The sequence below is a fragment of the Habropoda laboriosa genome, unplaced genomic scaffold (genome assembly GCF_001263275.1).
Source record: "Habropoda laboriosa isolate 0110345459 unplaced genomic scaffold, ASM126327v1 scaffold40, whole genome shotgun sequence".
NCBI lineage: Eukaryota > Metazoa > Arthropoda > Insecta > Hymenoptera > Apidae > Habropoda > Habropoda laboriosa.
In genome coordinates, this window is record NW_017100231.1 from 2,050,034 (window position 1) to 2,072,769 (window position 22,736).

The window sequence follows — 22,736 nt, forward strand, 5'->3', positions numbered from 1 at the left end:
GAGCAGATATTGTTACATCTGTTCGTGACGATCGCTTCTCTCGAAGACAACTTGCATCTGTGAATCACGCCTGAATTGTGTCATTTACGAACCTTAAATTCTACTTTTAACCCATTTTCATTATTTAAAAAAAATGAAAAATATACCATTATCACGAAATTTTGGTAATCTGCGATTATTCATCATGCGAATGCGCGTATAAGTACGCTAACGATGCAAATATGTCAACGCACTATTCTGCCAAATTAGTACCTTTATTTATCGAATTTAAATACAAATTTTAATAACGTACGTTTCTTTTTTTTTATTTTTTAAAAAAATGTCATATATTTGTGCTCCAAGTGGAAGATTTAAAAGAATACAAAATTTTTCACAAATGAATATACACGATTATTCTGTATATTTAACGCACTATTCTGCCGCAGTAACATTTTTATTTATCAAATTTAAATTTTAGTAATATATATTTCTTTTTTTTTTTTTAAACAACGTCATATATATTTGTGCTTCAAGTGGAAGATTTAAAAAAGCAGGAAAGTATCTCACAAATGAATATACACACGGAATTTCGGCCAGAGTTGGAAGATTCACGTTCCAGATACGTGTAAACGGATTAAGCTTGCCGATTAGGTAGCATAAAAAGAAAGCAACAACACTGTCGTCGATTTGAAATCGTCGATAAAGTTAATACACGTATTTGTTTATGGATAAGGGACGAGATACGATTGTCAACCGAGCGTCAACGTTGTCCAAGTATTTTACAAGCGGACAAATAAATTACGTAACAGTATCGAAATTAAATACGAGGTTATGCAATGTTTCGTCGATGATATAAATCGACGTAGGATTAAACTATCGGCCCACCTTAAGAAATGAAGCGTAATTTAGGTAAAATGATATTTCCTCGTGAAAGTAGGATGTGAATTGCAAATTCTTGGAATTTTCGACGGTGAACTCTACGAATTATCCGTATAATTGTTAGCAAAGTGGTGTCTGAAGGTAGAATTTTACAACATTGTTCGCCCAAGTCCAGAATCTCCCGGATTTCAGATCCCACCTGGATTTGCGGGACGACAATTTTCAGGCATGATTAGCCGTGTAAACTGAATCTAAGCAACGTAACACGTGAAGTGTAAAAAAGGCAAGGTACTTCTTTGTGATAATGATTCGCCGAAATTCTTGTAAAAGTGTAAGTAACCGTGGAACGTGCAGCCAATTATGGTAAAAGTTGCAGAGGTTAAAACAACGCGAGGAACCACTGTACTCTTACACGGAACAAGAATTCTCATTAGCACAATTAAACTCGCGTTTTTCTTTTTTATTCTTGGGATAAGATTTCTTTATTAAATTTCTGTGTCCCTTTTTTAATAAATTTTTCTATTCCACTGTCGACTTTCTTTCTTTTTACAATATTAGCGTCGTTTGCAAGACGCTTTTTAATAATCACTCGTATTTTTTTTAATTAACGGTGAGTATTTTTAAAATAAATAGTCAGCAGAAATAATTAACTATCCGTATAATTTTGTTTATTCAATTGGTATTAATTTGTTTTTCGTTGGTAAAATTTCAATTTTCGATTAGGTCAGCTCAAGTTTTAAAATAGTCAGCAAAACTGAATATTTTGGTCGGTATAAATAATTGTCAGTACAATTTTCTTTATTCAGTTGGTATTAATTTCTTTCTTGGTCAATCAAATTTCAATTTTCGATTAGGTCAGCTCAAGTTTTAAAATAGTCAGCAAAACTGAATATTTTGGTCAATATGAATAATCAACTATCGGCATAATTTTGTTTATTCAGTTGGAACTAATTTCTGTTTTTGGTCAGTAAAATTTCAATTTTCGATTAGGTCAGCTCAAGTTTTAAAATAGTCAGCAAAACTGAGTATTTTGGTCAATAAAGTTTCAATTTTTCATTAAATCAGCTCAAGTTCCAATATTTCATTACACACACTGATAAATTCCTACGTTCGCTAACATCTCATTGATAAGACTGCCAGTTTTTGAATTAACCCTTTGCGATCGGTGCCGTCATAGTGGCGGCATTTCAATTTTGTTCTAGAAATCGGTGTCGCCGCTATGGCGGCATGATCTTTGTTTTGTCAAGTATCATACTTTGGAAAATTACAAAAATTAAAACGTTTTATTTTTATGCACTATAACTAGTATGTATTAAACAAAATGTATCAGTTTCAAAATATTCTGTTTTTCAATATCCTTATATATATAATAAATAAACTATGCAAAAATAACTTTGAAAATTTAAATTTGCTTCGACTAGCTGATAGTCCAACCAGAGAAATGTGCCGATCGCAAAGGGTTAACTAACGCAGTACCGATCACTTATACCACTCTCCGACAATTTATTAAAAATTTCTCGAAATACCATCCCAATAAATACCAGCCTTTGGCGATTCTTCCTTGGAGACTGTTCGAAGTAATCCGTTTCGTACACAAAACTTCTCTACCTGAAAATTACGGGCCGGACCGGTGTGAAGGCACAAATGGAATATCACCGAAACGTTTCTTTTTATTACCGCAGCTCGTACCAGGGAGACGAGTCCACGGGAATTTTACCACCGTCACCAGATGAAGATTAATATTTGCCCGGTGACTCTCGCGGAGCAGAAAAGTTTCGTTGGTCCAGTGACACGTTGTTTTTGTCGCGGAGAGTGCGTCCTTCTGTTCTCCAGCGACGCAACTCTCCACCGAATCCATGTATACACTCTCTCGACTGTGTGCACCGCATTTTCCGCCGTCCGACGAAAATTCCGTTCTCTCGTTTCCCTCCTTTTTTCTCCTCCCCGTCTGTCTTCTCTCCGCGACCGTTTCACGCTCCGCTGAAAAGGAGAAAAATCTGCGCGCTGGACATCGAGCTCAGGATGGACAATACTTGGTGTCATGTAAATGAAGTTTCGTACTTTTCTTGGATGACCGAAGGCGCTACCAGTGTTTGTTTATTTCGATTATTAACCTTTAAACCGTGACAACGGGTGAGAGGTGTGGCAGAGATTCTGGTGAGGATGTGATAAGTAGTAGTGTTGGTGAGAAAAATTCATTGAAGTCGTAACTTTCGTTGTGATTTGTAAGGCAGAGGATCAGTGAATGTAATTAATCTGTGACAAATTAGCTTTTCTTTGTAAATGGCTGACGCTTAGATGCATAGTGCGAAAAAAAATCGTAGGTTAAGGGGTTAACATAGAAGGAGTTGGTAAATAAATTCAAGGAGAGACTTTCGATAGTGGAAATTCTATCACACACTAGACACCGAGCTATCAAACAACTAGTACTTCAAAAAAATTGTTAATATTCTTAAAACATGGACAAATGTGTATGCAGGGAAATCGGTAGTAAAAAGTCTTATGGTTTCTTTGTAAAAAAATCTCAAAGAAGACCTAAAAAATGACTTTTAATAGACTACCGTAGTTTTTCAAACGCAAATGATGAAAGTCGCAATTCATGAAACCCCTAAAAGAAGAGAAAACGAAATGAGTTACGCGTTTATCATCTGCTTTCAATTCTATCCTTGGCTTCTTTTGGCTAAATTTTGAGCTGAGTCGTCACTTAATACTGGAGATCTATAAAAATTCAGTTCTCGTAGATCTTGAGGTAGGGAGTGATTCTATTAGCTGCAGAAATGAATACTTTCCAACTTTTGAGTGCAATCAAAGTTTCATTTAAAAAAGAATGGAAATAGATCACTCGTCGAAGTAATTTCCATTATTGCCGATGACCTTTCGCCATTTTTCTGGAAGCTTGCGAAACTCGGTGGCTTCGAATAAATTATGCAAGTCCACTCAGAAAGAATTCATTTCTGTACCTAATAAATACATCAGTGTCATCCAGAAGAAAGCATATTTTACTGTCTCGAGAGGCAGTATCGCATAATAATGAGCGCGAATAAATTTCGCGAATCGGTAGATTTTTTCAAATTCCAATCCTTCAGGCATAATCTATAGGACACACTAATCCCCGCAACGAACTGTTTCTAACTGCAACTGCACTGCATACTAAAAGATTACATTACCCCTACATAAATAAAAAGAGAGTAAAAATAAGAACCGTTGTCAACCAAGTCACCAGCGTAGACGATAATCGATTAAATATTGAATCATAGTGCATCCAGGTAATTTAATTAACGATAGGTCCCCGCGTAGTGCGACCGCGCTCGAACGCATTAGAGCAAATTAACAAATGAATCCTCCGGGAACCGTAAAAGTCTCCGTTATTTATCGTCCTAGAAGAGACGAGTGCAGCGCGTTGACCACCTAAATCGGTAAAACCGCGCTTGCATCGATCGAATCGTTGATCAAAATCACCTCTACTTTGTATCTTTCTCGAAAATTCGCTCCCATTCCGTTGATCCGCGAATATTATCACGAACGCATTAACGAGCGTAAATTAGGCTCTACCGTCCCCTCTCTCTCTCTCTTGTCGTCGTCGTAATTTAACGAAAAGCCAATAAAAAAGTTTCGTCCGATTCCGATAATTATCGCTCTCTAACTCGTTACGAGGGCCACATTCTCCGCGCCGCGAAACGCGCGATATCGTGCCCCGGCCGAACCAAGAATTCCGGGACTTCGCTAAAGTTATTATTAATTTTCTGCCTATCGGGGCTCAACATCTGGGACGTACTCAAAATTCCGAGACGTCTGCTTTTAATTAACGCCTGCTCCGTCGTTTAGCCGTAATATACACCTTCTCCGCGCCATATATCATTAAACCTGGCTTCGACGGAAAAAGAGAGAAAAAAAGGGGAAAGAAAACGATCGTTAAGAAAGCACGTGAACAATCGGGTGTATGCATTGATTCATCGTTGATAAGATTAAGCGTCGTTTCGACCGCGTGTAATTATTGCCCGGTGAAGAATACGCGTGAAATATGAGCCCACAAATTAACCCTCCTAACGAATCACGTAGCCTGGCTAATTAATTTTTGTATACACTTTATAGTTTCGCGGTGAAACGATCCAGTTTTTCGACCGAATTTTACCGGTGGCTACCTTTTCAGCCTCGCCGCTCGCCCTTTACGATCTCCGACCGAGGAGAATTTTCTCTCGCAACCGGTTAATTATCGACTGTATATAGAGTTACGGTGTGTAACTTGTGCAATTATAGGAATAACAGGTGTCCTTCGCGCATAACTCGATACTCTTGTCAATCAACGTAACAATCGCTGGTTTTACCTTGATCGTAGTCAGGTTTTCTCACAGTATACCTGTGAAACTTTGCTTACGATTTGCCTCTTTTTGTGCACGGAGCAATTAATCACTGTGGTGCTTTGTGACGTAGAACGGCTATTCTCCAGGTGCTATTTAACGGTATCTATATCTTTCTTTCGTTGAAATCGTCAAACTACATGATTTTGCAGTCCTTGTTCCGAATAACGAAGTAAAAGTGAAATTCCTGGAAACTGTAACGCGGCATAGATCACGGAAAATGAGAAATATTCGTTGAAACGGTGTATGATTGCTAGCTTATCGCTCTAAATATTGTACAGGTGAATAGTAATAAGGTGTAGGTGGAGTAACGATGGAATTTATTATTCGATAGAGTCTTGAAGCGGCGTTTGTCGAGAGAATTAATAAGCAACGAGTGTAATAAATTTGGACGTCGGAGGTTGGGTAGTTGCTCGCGAAAATCCTCTCGTCCGAGTGCTAAACGCGATTACGCTAACTGGGAGCCCTCGACATAAATTAAAACGTCGATGTACTCGCTATACCTTCGCTCTAAATATACACCGGTGCGGCACTAACGAAATTAACCGGCGCAGGGGGAAACATCTAATTTAAGGATTAGCGGAAATACGATTTAATCTAGTGTCTGGCGGGGCCCGGTGTTATTATCCGGTGGATAAATCTAATAAAAACGAAATGGGCGTATATACGTCCTAGATGTATGTACGTAGTCTAATTAAAAACTTGGTTCATCCGTCGTAGAGAAGTGTGGCCGGGTTTTTGCGAATGGTTAATTAGCTGTGGGTACATTGTGAGTTGACCTCTCGCTATTTTATAGACTGTATTTGTTGCGATAGGTAGATTTTTCTGCTTGAATAGAGTTAAATCAAGGTTTCACAATATTCGATAGTAGTTTAGAAAAGTTTAGTATAGAACGTAATTTGGTAACTATTAACTAGGGCTGTAGGATTTTGAATAGTCGAACTGTTCGAATAATTTCTAATACGAATTTTTTCTTCGGGTAATTCGAGTAACTAGAGTAATTCCGATGATTTGAATACGAATTTTTTACTTGGGTAATTCGAATAATTCAGATAATTGGGATGATTCGAATACGAATTTTTCATTTCTGTAATTTAAAGAATTCAGATAATTCGAATACGAATTCTTCATTTGTATAATTCGAGTAATTCATATAATTCGAATGATTCGAGTACGAATTTTTTACTTGGGTAATTCGAATAATTCAGATAATTGGGATGATTCGAATACGAATTCTTCATTTCGGTAATTTAAAGAATTCAGATAATTCGAATACGAATTCTTCATTTGTATAATTCGAGTAATTCATATAATTCGAATGATTCGAGTACGAATTTTTTACTTGGGTAATTCGAATAATTCAGATAATTGGGATGATTCGAATACGAATTCTTCATTTCGGTAATTTAAAGAATTCAGATAATTCGAATACGAATTCTTCATTTGGATAATTCGAGTAATTCAGATGATTCGAATACGAATTCTTTATTTTGGTAATTCGAAAAATTCAGATAATTCGGTTACGAATTCTTCATTTGGGTAATTCGAGTAACTCAGATAATTGGGATAATTCGAATTTTTTATTTGGGTAATTCGGATGATTCGAATACGAATTCTTTATTTGGGTAATTTGAATAATTGGAATATTCGAAGTGTTTGAATTTCGGATACTCTCGAATATTTCATATATTCCGAATATTCGAATTATTCGAATATTAGAATCTTTAGATTTCCGTTACAGCCATATTTTCAACATTTCCCATTATAGTTCGCATCATTATGACAGTGCGTGTGATCTAAATCACAATTTACTAAATTTCCACTTCAATTCCTATTTACCGTAACGATCTAAATTGAAGAAATTAATGATTAGAATTCAATCTACCAATGATTCGTAAACTTTTATCGGAAGAATGGCACTTTTAATTTCCACGTTTCTCAGTTGCCGGTTAAACAATCTTTTACGGCTTACGTGACGTCTATTACGGAACGAATTACGCTGTTTCGTTGAATTTGCAACGTTCCGCGGATGGATGATTAAAGCGATTGTTGTTCCACGCTCCTTAGGAACGCGCGGTGGTACTACTCGGACGTTATTTTAGAGCCGGGCAGCACACTTCTACGATCGCAATTGCGTTCGTTTGTTACGCGTCACGTTTCGGCCGCAATTTTCTTCTTATCGCGGTGCACACGGAGAAAGAGAGAGAGAGCCGCGTTGAGCTTACTTTGAAGCCGTGGCTCCAAGAGCGAGAGATTCGATGAAAGCGTCTCTCTATTCGCGGGGAATTACCGCGCTAAGAACGACGCTACGCGATTAGTTAAACTTCACGCGTTCACTTCAGAAGAAACTATTTTACTATTCCCGTTAATTCAACTAAAGTTAGACGCATACCTTGCTCGTGTCTTCTTGCTATAAAATTTTCATCGATCGTTAACCCTTCGACAGTCTAACAAAATTACGAATTACGGTAAAAAAGATTTATATTTCACCCGTATTTCTTCAATAATTAAGTCGAGTATCGTCTCTCTCGAGTTAAACTGTTCGATATTCGACGCTCTGCCCAAATCTCACACGGGATAAACAGTCGAAGGGTTAATTTCTTCCCAAGAAACTCAAAGTACCAAACTGTCGAAGGGTTAACCAACATTTTTACCCCGAAGTTATTAACTCGTGAAAGGGTTAGAATTTCACCCTTTGACAATCTAATAAAATTATGAATTACGGTAAAAAAATGTACATTTTACACTTATGACAATATCTCATCCCTTTCTAACTTTCTTCCGAAGAGTCTCTCTCGACATAGTCAAATATTCAACGCTCTGTCCAAATCTCACACGCGACAAACTGTCCAAGTGTTAAACCGTGTAATTGTCTACTTATCCAGATGCTACAGAGGTAAACATATTTTTGCTTCGTCAGCTTTTCCAAAAAGTAAACTCATGTTTCATTAACCAGTTGTTGCCGCGCAGTATATCTTCGTTACGATGGAAAATTTCATCCCTGATACGAACGGGTGTTTGGTTATGCAAATGTCTCGAAGCGCTGCTGAGTACAGAAGCGGAGAGAAAGAAAAAGACACAAGGGAAAATATATTTTAAGACGACGCATTTGTTGCAGAGTGCATTATTAAAAACGCTCTCCTATAAAGCCCGTCGTAACTGGCAGCTGTAACGATAGGGAAGGTTACACTTTTATAGCATCGCGTAGCTTCGATAAAAGTAAGCATACATGGCGTGCCACGGCTATCAATTTGGAGCATGAAAAAACACCAACGTCCTATCCGGTCTTCTTACTTCTTCTTCCTCTTCTGCATTTCATCTTTTCCACCTTTTCTTCTTCTCGTTCTCCCTGTGCCTCTCCTTTCCCCTTCTTTCCTTTCTTCCTTCTTTTTTTTTTTTTTTACCACAAACGACAGGCAAGTTTGCTTCCAAGTTGCTCGTTCTCGGATAAATTGTTTTCCTCGCGGCGCAGCGGGAGAATACGGAATCCTTCCTAAGATGAAATGCAGTTACCGCGAGGGCATAAATTTTTATTATACCTGAAGGATTCCCATCGAAGCAGTCGCGCTTTTTTTCTCTTATGGACATCTCTGACAGAAGCACGCACTAATTCCTCGTTCGGGAACGGACTCGTTTGGAATACTGCGGTCGTGAGAGTGCGTGGACGTAAGGATAGGGGTTTTATGGAGAAATGTAGGGGAGGATGAAATATGGTGGTGTTTTTATCTGGAAGATGACATTTTCTGTCGCGTCAGATTTTAACGCGTTCGATGTGTTTATGTATATGTTGCGTTTGAGGCTGCGAAATATTTGCTGGGTTGGGCTGTTATTGAAATGTAGCCTTTGGTAAGGTAAGTTTGGAATAAATTAGCTAGCGAGATGGTAATTGAAATGTATAAATATTCAGGGGTGGATTTGCATTCTTTACGTTTCCTTGGGGTGAATCTTTTTATATCGGATACGGTATGGGATGTGACGTGAGTCTCGATTGGTGCACCGATAGGAGCTTTTTAATTCAGAAATTCTGATTGGAAATTGAATTAGAAATTCGACATTTCGTATTACGTGATTTAATCATTTTCTTCATTGCTTTGGGAATTACGTTTCAAGGAGAAGCAGTAATTTCGAAATTATTAAATATTAAAAAGATAGATTGCTTAACATGTATTAGAGATGGAAAGTAGGGTAAGTGCAGCTAATTTCGCTAATTTCTACCAAAATTCATGTCGTTCTGAATTGAAGAGTAAATTGAAATTTCAAGTTTCGCTAGAATATTAAAAGACAGATCCTCTTTTTATATTCAATCCTCCGTAAGCAAACATTTGTTCACTCTCCGTAGGCAAACTGGGTCGTTTGTATCCAAGTCTAATTTTCTTACTGCTTTCCTCCTTCAAAAAATCCGAAAAAATTCTGAAACACTTATCAAACTCTCTGCTAAATTATCCAATCGTTCCTTGAGTCAGATGTTCAAAACCTTTTCCAATAATAATAAAACTTCGCCTCGAAGAAATACGGAAGCAAGATTTCTCTTGGGTCATAAAAGACCCAAATTTCCAAAGTCCTAAACATTTTCCGCAATTACATCGCCAATATCCAGCACACTGTTCCCGAAACATTACCAAAAACGACGATTATACACACTCGCCCTACATAACGACATCGAAATGTCTGACAAAACGCGAATGAAAAGGATTTCTCGTACGCACTTGACGAAAATGATAAGGTATCCCGTTTATCCCAACTCGAAGCACGGATTCGTCGTTGTAATGGACTGGAAATCCCTCAGAGGGCTGGAAGAGGAAGGGGTTGAACGTGGCGCAAGTGGAACTAATACGGTGGCCCTTCTTTTTGCCTTTCATACGGTGGCCAACTATTTCGAGCGGTTGCTCGTGTTAACAAGGGAGGCGGAATACATCAAAGCGTCGAAATCGTGCAGAATGTCGAATCGAAATTCGTTGGCCGACGCTTCTCCCCGGGGTTATCGATAACACGCCATTATATTTCCACTTGGACAAACCAAAAACTTCCGCCCGAAATATTAAACCGTCGAGGGTGAAAGTGAACGCGCACACACGTCGGCATCCGTGGTCGCATTCTCTTCTGATCGATATCGCCTTCCTTAACGAGGATTCCTCCGGTAATAGTAACGACAACTTCACCTTCTTCCTTTTTTTTTTTGCCTCTTTTGTATTGGTCGAGATGAAAGTTCGGATAAACGCGCTTGATAAATTTCTTGGAGTAAAGCAGAATTTTGCTCGATTATTAAATTTCACGCGGAGATTTTTGAATATCTCTTGGAGAGTTTTTGGAGATATTCCGGATGAAAACGTGCCGAGACATTTTTATTACCTAAAGACTTGACACTTCACGCTGCGATGCCCGGTTTTGGCTCAGTTTCTCGAAACTGAGGTATTGGGGTGACGCTTAAATCGGAGCAATTAAGGATCGGCGTTGCGTAGAGAAGAAACTTTATTAAAATTGGAGGCACGTGACGCACGGGTGATAATAGTGAATGAATTTTATTTTTTATTTTTATGTGTATTATTTTTGGATATTAGTTTCGGATTGATATTAGTTAATTGCGTAGGTAATTATAGAGAAACATTTTCGAAAATGATACAGAGGATGTACCGAGGATGGACAGGTAGGAAAATTTAAGGGTTATGACTGTGTAGGAGAGTTGAGAGGAGATTTGGAAGGTGAAGAGTGCAGTCTAAGTATGCGATGAAAGTTGGTGGCAATTGTGCAATCAGCAGTCAGTAATACATTCCTATGAGTTAATTTGCTCACTTGGATACCGTTTTCAGCATCTGTTAAAGCTCGTCCATTGACGAGTCCTCAACCGTCAATTAGGTCTGCCGGCAAAGAAAATGCCCGAGTGTACAACAACCGCGAACGTTCTTATTCGGCGGACACGAATAAAACGCCAGAATAATCCGAGGGTAGAACGTTGACATCCTAGACCTCCAGCTTATCTGCCGTTACTCGTCTCCCTTTTTTCTCCGCGAAACGCAGAAAGGTGCATTCGCGTGGAAATATGAGCAAAGGAGGAAAGAGAAACACGTATTCGTAATAAAAATGTTACGCTCGGGGCGACGTGGTTGGCCAACAACAGCGGTAAACCAGAAAATTCATAAGGATCTTGGGTCTGGTCGCAACGTTAAACGCGACCGTCCCAAGGAAAATAGCGAAGGCAGCAGTTACTCGTAACCGCGAAACGTTAGACGCGTCGCGTTACATTTCCCTGGCTATTATTCGACGACGGCGACGACGCTGCTTCGAGAATTATTATCGCGGAAACCGTAATTAAAAAAAATGGAGAAACCGGGGTGTGACGTGTCAAAGTGGAAGAAAAAGAGGAGGATCGTTCTCTGGTTGACAATGAGGAGCGAGCAGCGTTTCCTCCCTTTAGCATGCTAATTATGAATGAGAGCGGCGACGGAAATAAAAAGTAAGGCATCGGGTGCAAACAGCACGGGCAAATAATTTATTCTTTCATTTCATTTCTTTGGCTGGTCGCGTAATGCGCATTCACCGGTTCCCTGTTTATAACTCTCGCCGCCACCGGCGAAGATTAAAACGGTCCCGGATAATGAGAACTGTGTGGCACTCCTCCCTACCCGTTTCCCAGCTTTCTTTCCTTCTTGCACACCGATTCGCGCAATTTTCACAAATACTCTCGCCAGCCGTCGTACTTTCCCCTATCGCGAATCGCTCGGGGAATATCGAACGTTCTTTATCGCGATTTCGAACGTTCTTTAACGCGAATTCGAACGTAGATCTCGTGGAACAGTGTCGATACTGTTTTGTTCAATTTTTTCGGTGTCAGAATGTAGGGATGGAGGAAATATAAAGGCTCCAGCGAGGAAATTCGCATGATTTTAACGATTTTAGTCATTTCGACGATGCAGATTTTCTGAGTCTTAACTTTTTGTTAGGTTACAATGAGTCAGGTTCGTGACACAGATTTTGGTGAAGATTTGATAAAAACAGTTATATCGGTTAACTTTGATTGCAATTTTTGATTTAATTTATAAAACTGAAGATTGCCAAGTTTAATTAATGTATAATTAGTAGTGTTCCTCCAGTTTCTGAGAAAAATTAAGAAACCGCCTAAAAAAGCGCGTCGACCCTTTGCGATACGATTCAAAAAACCGAATTCTGTGTACACTAGAGGTGCGCAAGAACTCGAAAATGTCGGGAAACTCGATATTCGGGAAGATTCGGGTTTTCGAAAGTATCCCGCGAGCTTTTCTTACTTAATATAGTACTAAAGCAGTAAATAGCTGAAGCTTAGGTGCAAAGTCGAGAAAATAATTCAGTCCAAGTTCACTTCTCCAGCAGAAATTTGTCATTCCTAATTTATAATAAAAAATGAATAAAAATTACAATTACTTCATTTTGGTTCTTGCAAATGAGAATGACATATTTTATATTTAATACAATTAATGTAGTAATTGAATGGTGGTGTTGAGTCAGCGCCCAACGAACAACTTTTATATCATTTATTCAGAGAGATTAATTATTCTTCTGCTCCACTCCAGATCCACACCGCTTCCTCGCCTGTTTCTTGTGCCTCGCCCGTTTCCACCACGACCGTTTCCAACTCCTTGTTGATTATTCCTCAAATGTCCAGCTTCGTTTGTCCACGCACACACATACACACGCGACACGCTTCGACAACTGACCTAGTGACGTATTGGCAAACCATCGCGCTAGCTTCGCGGATCACACACGCAGCCAATGCGGCCCTCTCTTTCTCTCCTTCACCCTCGCTCTCACTTCCAAGTGGAATAATCTCTCGATAAATAAACCGTTAATTATTTGTCAACCAATGACGAGTTAACTCGTCTTCTACGGTAAAAATGTGGTCTCGTCGTCAACGCGTTAAAATGAGTCAAATGGAGCTCGCGTTCTTCCAAATCTCATGCTTTTCGAAGCAACCCTCTGTCGAAAGAAAAATGTTCAAAGTTAAAAATCCTCGTCCTTTCATTTCTACTCCTCCAGTTGCTCTCTAATTCCCCCAACCCTGCCATCGTCAATACGACAAATTAAGACGTCGCGTCCGACATTCGTCTGAGCTTCGTCTAGTCGCCATCGAAAGCCGGAAACGACTAGATAAAATTCACTTCGTCTCCGTTTAACACGCAAGATCTCTGCACAGTTAGGAGGATCGATGTCTGCCGCGATTACGTGATGCTGTTCAAGGTACGAAGGTTTCTGCGTGATTACGATGCAATAAACGGGGTGAAATAAACGAACTCTCCTCCTCGCTTGAAGATGGAGAGTCGACGGGAGAATCGCAGCGCAGCCTGGAAAAATGTAATAAATGAATTCTCCAGAGATAATAACAGCGCGCTCCTCCCTTTTACGACTGCTCGATGAAAGAAAAAATGGAACAACCTTCCATGTAAATCTTTTTAGCCTGGAAACTGTGCTCGCTTCTGGCTGCTATCTCGGTGGTCGCGCAAGGCGAACATTCGCTGCCACTCATTACGCTCGGTGCTCCAGTAATTACAATAAATCGATTAATGGCCCGATAGCCGGTGAAACGTATGATTATGCCCGTGGAAACGTTTACCCTCCTATTCCTGACTTTCCACGCTCTGTAATGTCTCATTATTCGAGCCGAGATTCGCGAGCGTCGCCAAAGTCGGCGAAGAATTCGTTTTTTCCACTCGATTTTTTAACTTTGCCTGCGTACACACTTCTGAGAACGATGATTTTCTTAGAAGAGATAATTGTAGTAATGATACAGCGAACCGGAAACGCTCATTTAAGGGAGTAAGTTTATTCAAAGGAAGCGTCGATGGGATTAATGTCTAACATTTACGAGTGTAACTGGATGTTGTGGAGATTCGAGGTTTTTGTCGCTCCTTCTTTCGAGAGAATATTGGAAAATTTGTTTTAACCTCTTCAGCGATGATTTTTTCAAGTTGGACGAAATTACATGTTTTTTTAACACGATAAAACTGCTTTCCTTGTTTGGAGATTGCGCTTCTCGTAGTTTTTCTATTGGTATTGGAATTCTTGGGAAAACTGAAAGTATAGTTGGGGCCACGATATAGCGAGGTCGTAAATGAAACTCTCAAGAATCGGCATCGATTGATGTTGCGGTCTGTTTGAGGGTTCCAACAATAAACGAATGGTAGCATATGATTTGGTACTTCAAGTAGAAAATGGTATTTCATTTACAAATGGAAAATATGTTAATATTAAAGTGTGGGTTCGTCGCTCCTCAAACCTCACACCAATCGTAAGCGTGAAATAGGTGTTGAACAAGATTTATTTTCGTCGATACAGAGCTCGCTGGTAAATGTCTAGTTGACTCGCGTACAGGGTTTCCTTTTGGTGTGCTGTCCTGGACTACCTATTTTGTCCTTTTTCGGGCGTCCTTTTATACGCCCTTTTCCTGTGCGCAAGCTACACAATCTTTTTGCACTTTCTATCTGTATATAACACGAGTAGATAAACTAAGATGGTAAAGACATCAATAAGACCTTTACCTGTAACCGTACTTCCAAAAGCGGCTTCCCCCAGAGGGAGAAACCCTAATTTGTCCTAGCTGCATGCAGTTTTCAGTAAATATATTAGAATCAGTTTACAAGAATTCTTCGTACGGTCCTGACAATGGTTTCAAGTACTTATCTGCTCGTATCTCTGTCAATTTTCGGGTCCCGGCAGCTAAAACATGTTTACTTTGACGTCTGACCGATTTTACGACCTCGCTATATCGTGGCCCCGACTATACACTATTTAGGATGTCTGTGAATAATTTGATATTTAGTATTTGCAGGAATATCGTTGGATTATTAGGAGAAATGAGTGTGTGTCTGTGTAATAGTAACGGCAAAAATGATCAACGTACTGAGACAGATTAATCTGTCGATGTTTGTTTCGTGCCTTCCTCGCGTATCAAGAAAAAGAAGATTTATTATTCAAATAATATCTTTTAATTTGTTACCATAAATTCTAACAAATATTCTCAGAGAATCTAGATATTTATTTTTCTTATTTTACCCAGATGTATTATAGGTACTTATTTGTGTAACCTTTCGTATTTACCGAAGTATTAACGACGTGCTAACACCGGACACTTATACCTCCGGCAATTTTTTCGAACAAATTCATCTCATTAAACACTCGAACCACCGTGTTTACGAAACCTCGTTTGCTTTATTTTACCGGCCGGGCCACTTGCCCCGAGGAAGTCATCCTTTTCAGAGACACTCGGTGCGCGTCTGTTCGCCGAGCAATTTAACAGCTATCCACGCTAGGTCGCAAGAAAACGTATATACCAGCGAGCACTTGCTGCTGCAAGTCGACGATCGGAAAAATGACCTCCTCCAAGTCAGAAACGCGTATTCGATCCTTGACGAACGAACCTAAAACGGAGAACGTTTGCAATAATTAATTGTTAGCTAGTGAACGCCAGTGTAGTGGCTTTCGCGTATAAATAAATTATGATTTATTCATCTGTAATCTCGATTCTGGTGTAATTTCATAGTGGAAAGCGTCACAGTACTATAATACATTATTTACGCGCATTCCGCGTGAAACCGTGCTGTACGAAGATGCAGCGCCGCGGAAAGTTCGGTCGTAGATAAGAGGTTGACCCTTTCGCTGTTATCGGCGCTTTGAAAATTTCTTCGCATTGGCGCATTTCCGTATTAATTTTCTCCTCTGCACTCTTCCACGTTAATGGAATAAAAGAAATTTTTAAATGATGCGGCCAAAAAACAAAGTAGCACGTCCGAATCTGCCACGCGCGTTTTAGTAAAATTTGCCGCAACGAAAGAAGAAAAGTGGAGCGAAAAGGAAGACGAAGAAGGAGGAAAGAGAGCGAGAGAGGAAGTTTTTCCTTTATTTTACCTAATAAATAGGTTATTTACCTAAAAAAGACGTTTTCATCTTCTAAACGCAGAGGACGCCCTTTGCCTGCAGAAATGGGGGAAAAATAATAATAATACACTCGAATAAACTCATTTGAATGAAATTTATTCGTTTTTGGGCAACAATTGACCGAGTGCTCTCTACCAAAAAAATAATTCCGACGAATAAGACTGCCATGCCTACGGAAAGAGTTAAATTTTCCATTCACTGATTGCCTCCCGCGTAGAAGGATCCTCTCCGTGTGACAGCCTAAAATGGAAACGTCCCGATCCAGCTAAGTGAAACGACGAACGCCTGTGGATTCGATCGACGTGTTCGATTTATCGGTCGCGGTTCGTAAGGTAGTCCAGCACCACCGGCCGAATTAATTAGCCTGTATATAGGGGGAATTACACCGCCTCAGGTATACGGTGTACGACACTCTAGTCCGAGACTGAATTCACGATATCACCAAATGCCACGTGACGTAATGAAATGTAAAATTTGGGAAAAATGTTGGCGTGTGTCTGTCGTATTAACACCGTCGATGGGTTTTTAGTTTCTTAGGTTAGGAAATTACCGGGGAACTTGTTTCTCCTTATCACGGCTAAGACGTTGAATGATAGCGACGTTCGAGGTAAAAAACTGTCGAATATATGTTAATGTATGTTCGAAATTAATTGATCATTCAAAAACTTACCGAGGAGTGAATTTCACTTGAATCTTTTTTCCTTTTCTTTTTTTTCGTCTACTATCATTCGCATGCGTTCCACGTTATCGGTCGAGTTGGAGACACGGAATGTAGATCAATAGACATACGGTTTTACCGTGAGTAGAATGTAATTGCGCGCTGAATGTAAACGAACAGGTTACTACTAATGTCACTCGGAGTTGGAGAAGTGACCTGAAGCGGATAACTGATTTCGGACGTGAAATGCTCGCGGAAATGTCTGCGTTTCGGTTGAGAAAGGAGAACGATTGATCGATGCTTTGTGCGGTGCAACATAATTGACTTCCTCTGGAGTAAGGCTGTTTCTTTGCCTCGATCGAGCTGAAATTGAAATAGCGTAAGATTGTGATTTCGTGTAAAAAAATTGAAATGGCGTCAAATTGTGATTTCGTGTAAAAAATTGAAATAGCGTAAAATTGCGATTTCGTATAAAAACTTAAAATGGCGTAAAATTGTGATTTCGTGTAAAAAATTAAATCAAAATTAAAATGGCGTAAAATCGTGATTTCGTATATAATCCCGAAAAATAATTGTAGTAAAAAGAGAAAATAGGGAATAGGCCTGAAAAAATTCTGCTCGAATAACAAACGATTTCAAAATGGTTTCACCTACAGTTTCCATTGCTATAGACTTGCAAATTTCCCCGAGGTCTATACATCGGAATTTTTTCTCTTCCCTTCCTTTTTTTTTTACGAAATCGTGAAAACGAAGAGTCGATTGACCGCAAAGGGAACACATCCGGCCAGAACGAACGTTCCCGAATTTATACGGGGGCGTCCAAGTATCTTAGGAGGGTTTCGAAAATTGCCGCTAATTTGAATACACACAGAAAGTGTTGGCCTCTGAATGTTTGATCTTTTACCTCGAACAGGACGGGCCGAGGGAATCGTGGAATAAATGAGAAGTAGGGCGATCCTCCTGGGAAAGGTAACCGTGGAAAGTGTGAAACAAAAGTTTTTTCCCCCCGTTATAATTATTCTCGTTTCGGTGAAACGTAACCTTTAGGAACGTGGTCAAGTTGGGCGCGGACTGTGCAAGTTGAAAGTAGAATTAATGGACTTCGGAATAGATTACCGTCGTATCGGCGTATTTAATGTCAGGCATTAGTCTCGTTCGGGATAATTCATAATTAAAGACACTCGTTAACGTGCTCCAAAATTGTACTTTCCAATTTATTCGCTTTGATATATACTCGCGTTCGCGAGCATTAGGACGCTTGTCGAACGTGAAGCAAATCTAAACAGTCGTTAGAAAATTATTAAGATCCTGAAAAAACTGACTCGGTCTGGAATTTCTTGTCGTTGATTATGTCACAGTAAATGCTGTCGCGAAAATGAATTTTGTTGCAAATCGCTGAACTTGTCTCGGCAATTGATTTTATCTAGACGAAAAAGTTATAATTGTCCATTTGGAAAAGTTTGCAATTTTAAGATTGCTTCATTACTTAAAACAGTCCAAACTATTTAGATGAATTGCTATTGATCTCCGCAACGCGAATTTCGAATTTACGAAGAATTAGTAACAGATTCTATTTCATAAAATATACAAAAAAGTTGCAACTGTAAATGTAAAATAATTAGCAACTCTGAGAATTCTTGAAGAAATTCTTTATTACTCGAAACAGTTAAAATTAAGAGTTAGTAACAGATTCTATTTCATAAAATATACAAAAAAGTTGCAACTGTAAATGTATAATAATTAGCAACTCTGAGAATTCTTGAACAAATTCTTTATTACTCGAAACAGTTAAAATTAAATAGGTGAATTGCTATTGGCCTCCGCGGCGGCAATTTCAAATTTACGAGGAATCACCAACAAATTCGATATTTCCGTAAATTATCAAATCCCAAACTTCCGCCCTTCGGCGTATATCCTTCTCTCGCTGATACCAAAGAAGAGCCCCATTCGATAAACAACATAATTACGTGGAACTTGAGCATCCCTGGAACCTATTCCACTCGTTAGCGTCACAATCGTCCTCTCGCCGGGCAACCAATCTCTCGGCAAATTACACGTTTGTCGTTCGTCTAATTTAATCGCGGCAAACTTCTCAGAGAGCGAAGGGAACTTCTCGCGGAAAATGTAACTGGATTTCATTGATCGTTCTGTTCTGTCTATGCGAAGGAAAGAAAGGAAACAAAAGGAATATCGGTATATCGGTCTCGTGAACTTCATTAAGACCGGCAATATTGTATCTACGCCGGAGTTGTACACCAGGAGAGAGAAAGAGAGCGAGAGAGAGAGGTCGTGGATGTAATCAAGGATCAGGGACTTCCAATTAGAAATGCCTCTCGTCGGGTTCCGTGCGGTGGCCGCAATGAAACCAGTGGCGAACGAGATTGATTAACGGGATTTACAAAGAGAATGCCACTGGCGAGCCGCGTATTTATCCGTATTATTTCGACGCGTGTCCCATTTCAAGAAAACAGCAGCCAGAGATCGGGAGCATCGGGCTCTCTTCGAGATTGCTTTTGCCTCCTGCTCCTCCTCGTCGTCTCGTCCCCTCTTTGTGAGAAGCTGAAGAGAATCGATCGGTGACGCGTGTGTGTTCCGTGAACAGAATTATCCGGGTTATCGACAGATTCCTCCTTCGCTCGAGCTGTGTGTATTCGAAAATGACGGCCGCGAGTCGAGCTTGCGAGTTTCTCTGTGACGGCGTCCGCTCGCTTGGCCCCGATCAACTTGAAATTCGAAAGTGAGGGGAATGATCGGGGGTGAAGACGCAAGGTGAATCTCGTTTTTGGAACTTTTGCTAATCGACACTTTTCTCTTTTAGAAATTTTAGGAGAGTAGAGAAACGTAACTAAGAAAGGTCGCGTTTAACGCTGGGTTTACGGACATTTCTTAGTGCCTTATCAAATTGACGCGTGAATGAGACCGCAGATTTTCTTTAAAAACCAACATATTATATAAAATTTATAATAAGCATCAGTGGCAGGGGAGAAGTGTAATTTTCCTTGTGAAATTCGAAATGCGTCCGAACCGCGCGTCCCGCGAACCGAGTGTTAATATCCTAGTGAAGCTTGATCTAGAAAATTAAAATATGCAACACAGAGAAGGTTTCTTATTACCCGAGGTACTTTGAAGTTAAGTAAAATTAAAAAATTGTATCTTTTTTTAGAGTCGACGCTCTCACGTTCAAAACCCTTTGATAGTGTAATATTGTACAATATTAGTTAATTAATAATACATTATAATATTGCATAAATTAATTGATTAAATTTAAATGCATACACAATTTTATATGATCAAAATATGATTTCTGATTGTGTTACACGATTTATGAACACCCATCGATCCTTCCGTATTATCCAAACTTTCGATTATGCAAAGTAGACTCGGTTCTTCTGCACTTTTCTATTCCCACCGTGAGAACTGCAAATTTAAATGAAGAAATTCTATCCGATAACTTCGAATTTCTCATATTGGTAGGATTTTTCCTTACCAGACCAAGTATAAAAGTTGCGAAAAATTTGGAACGACGTAAAAAAATTCTAAGAACCCACTGCCTTTCCCCCACACATTCTTATTAGATACTATTATAATATTCTTATTAACATTATTATTAGATACTATTATTGGATTATTATTAACATTACTATTAGGTATTATTATTATCATAACCAAACACCTTTATAATTATAAGCCAAAAACGCCAAGGAGTTAGGAAGGGAGCAAAGTCGGGAAAAACCCATGAAGCGAAGCTCGACTCCAGGCGCTTTTTCTGGCCATTGATTGGTCGGAAGCAAGGTGCCAAAACTAGTATAAAACCGACGTACCTGCACAAGGTCGACAGATAGTGTAAACTTTTCCTGCATAACTTCGACTTCATTTTTAATTACCAAATTTCTTTTTTACGATACCTAATGTCTCCAAAGTGTTTTAGAGTATAGGGCGGATTTACGCCAGGTGACTCTACACCAAATTCAAGCAAAAATCTACACAGGCGCTGCCTGTTCAAAAAAAAAAGGTCGACAGATAGTGTAAAACCATACACCTAGAACGACACCCGTTCGAACTAAACATTAAATAAAACGACTTGGCTAATCGCTCGTTCAACGGTAACTCGATCTTTGTGCACAATCTCTCTCTCTCTCGTGCTCACGAGGACGTCGCGCGTCGTTTTGATCGGTTTCGCGAGAAAAGGATAGAAGTCGATCGCCTATCGCGGAAATCTACGAGATTCTATCAAAGTTTAAATCGAGCGTGCTCACGCGAAAATTAAACTATCTACGGTTCTCTGTTCTTTATTGTGAAAACTCCACCAAACAGACTTGTGTTTTGGTTTGACACTTTAACTGTTTGGTACAAGTTCGTTAAGTGAACGAACCCAGTCTAGCTCGTCCGCTTTGTACGAAATAGATACTATTATTATATTATTATTATTATCATTACCAAACACCTTTATAAAGCAAAATCGCCAAGCAACCGTCTAGGAAGGGGGCGAGTCGAGAAAAATCCACGAAGCGGCGCTCGACTCCAGGCCCCTTTTCTTGACCACTGATTGGTCGGAAGCAGGGTGCCAAAACTAGTATAGTACCGAGAGATAGTCTAAAACGATACTCCTAGAACGACACCCGTTCGAACTAAACATTTAATAAAACAACATCAAACACATTTCTGGGATTTTACGCGTTTAAGCAACCCGAAACGAAGGCGATCTCAGCCGTTACGGCCCGTTCCGCAACATCCGAGATCGATGAAAAATCGAGATTCGCCACTGTGCATTCTCCCGTTGTATAATAACGTCGTAGCCGCCTCGTATCGATGTACACGCGAACACCAAAGCGGATTCAGCACGGCGCGCCCGACCTCTGTGTCGCTCGTATTTTAATACGAGCACGAGCGGAGAAGTTATAATGTAAAAGGAGGGTCGAAGTTTCCGCGGAACTCGTCGCCGCGACTGGATAAACTTGTTTACTCGGCTAAAAGTAAGACTGCGCGTTGTTTGCGAATGAATACATAGGAAAGCAACGGCTATGCATAAGTAAAGGCCATGGGAAACTGTGTTATCCGTTTATACGCGCGTGTAGGTTCGCGGCGGAGCGCGTACGAGAAACGACAAGTTCGCTGAAAGAAAATGTTGCGTTCCTTTGGTAAACTGCTGTTTCCACCAGAATTTCCATACCGTCCCCTCCTCCTCCCCCCAATAAACGGAAAAGCCTACGACCTGCGCTGAACTTTCGAGCATTATCTACCACTTCTGAGCCTCGAATCGCCTGAAATTGAGGTAATCGCGTTGGTTTCTTCGAAATAAGAACGGTGAGGTATAATACAGCTTGAGAATTGCAATGCAATCTCATTTCGAGATAATAGATTACAGAGAAGAAACGCTACTCCTTTGGATCCTCTGGAGGAAGACGGTTCCAAATCCACAATTAATTTAAATAAGAGACATTCGATGTCAGCGTTCCTCTCTCTCTCTCTCTCTCTGTTTCACTTCGCTGATCTCGAAGACAATCAACTGCTTCGTCGATCTCGTTCTAAATTGATCGATAGATCCTAGCTTCGTTCAAAAGTGTTATTCTACGCTTTCTGACTTATCTCAATTTAAATTCGAATAATTCATGTCACACGATATGCTCTGTGTACCTGAAATAACGAAATATCTCTGCTTATTTGAACCGTTTCGCTGCGGCAGATTTTGGGTGACTGACGGTAAATTTTTAACCGTGGCTGCAAAGTTTCTTATTTTAGCCGCATCGTTTTAAAATAAAATTAAAAATTTCGAATTTTTGTAAAAATTAGAATTAAGCAAACCAACAGTACCTGTAGTGCGAGGAAATTTTCAAAACGCCCATAGGCGCCGATCGTAACGAAAGGGTTGATTTCTTTGCTCTCTTTCCAGTCTCACAAAAATCGTTCTACCGCAGCACAACATCTGACCTTTCCCTTTGCACCAGCACTATTTTATCATC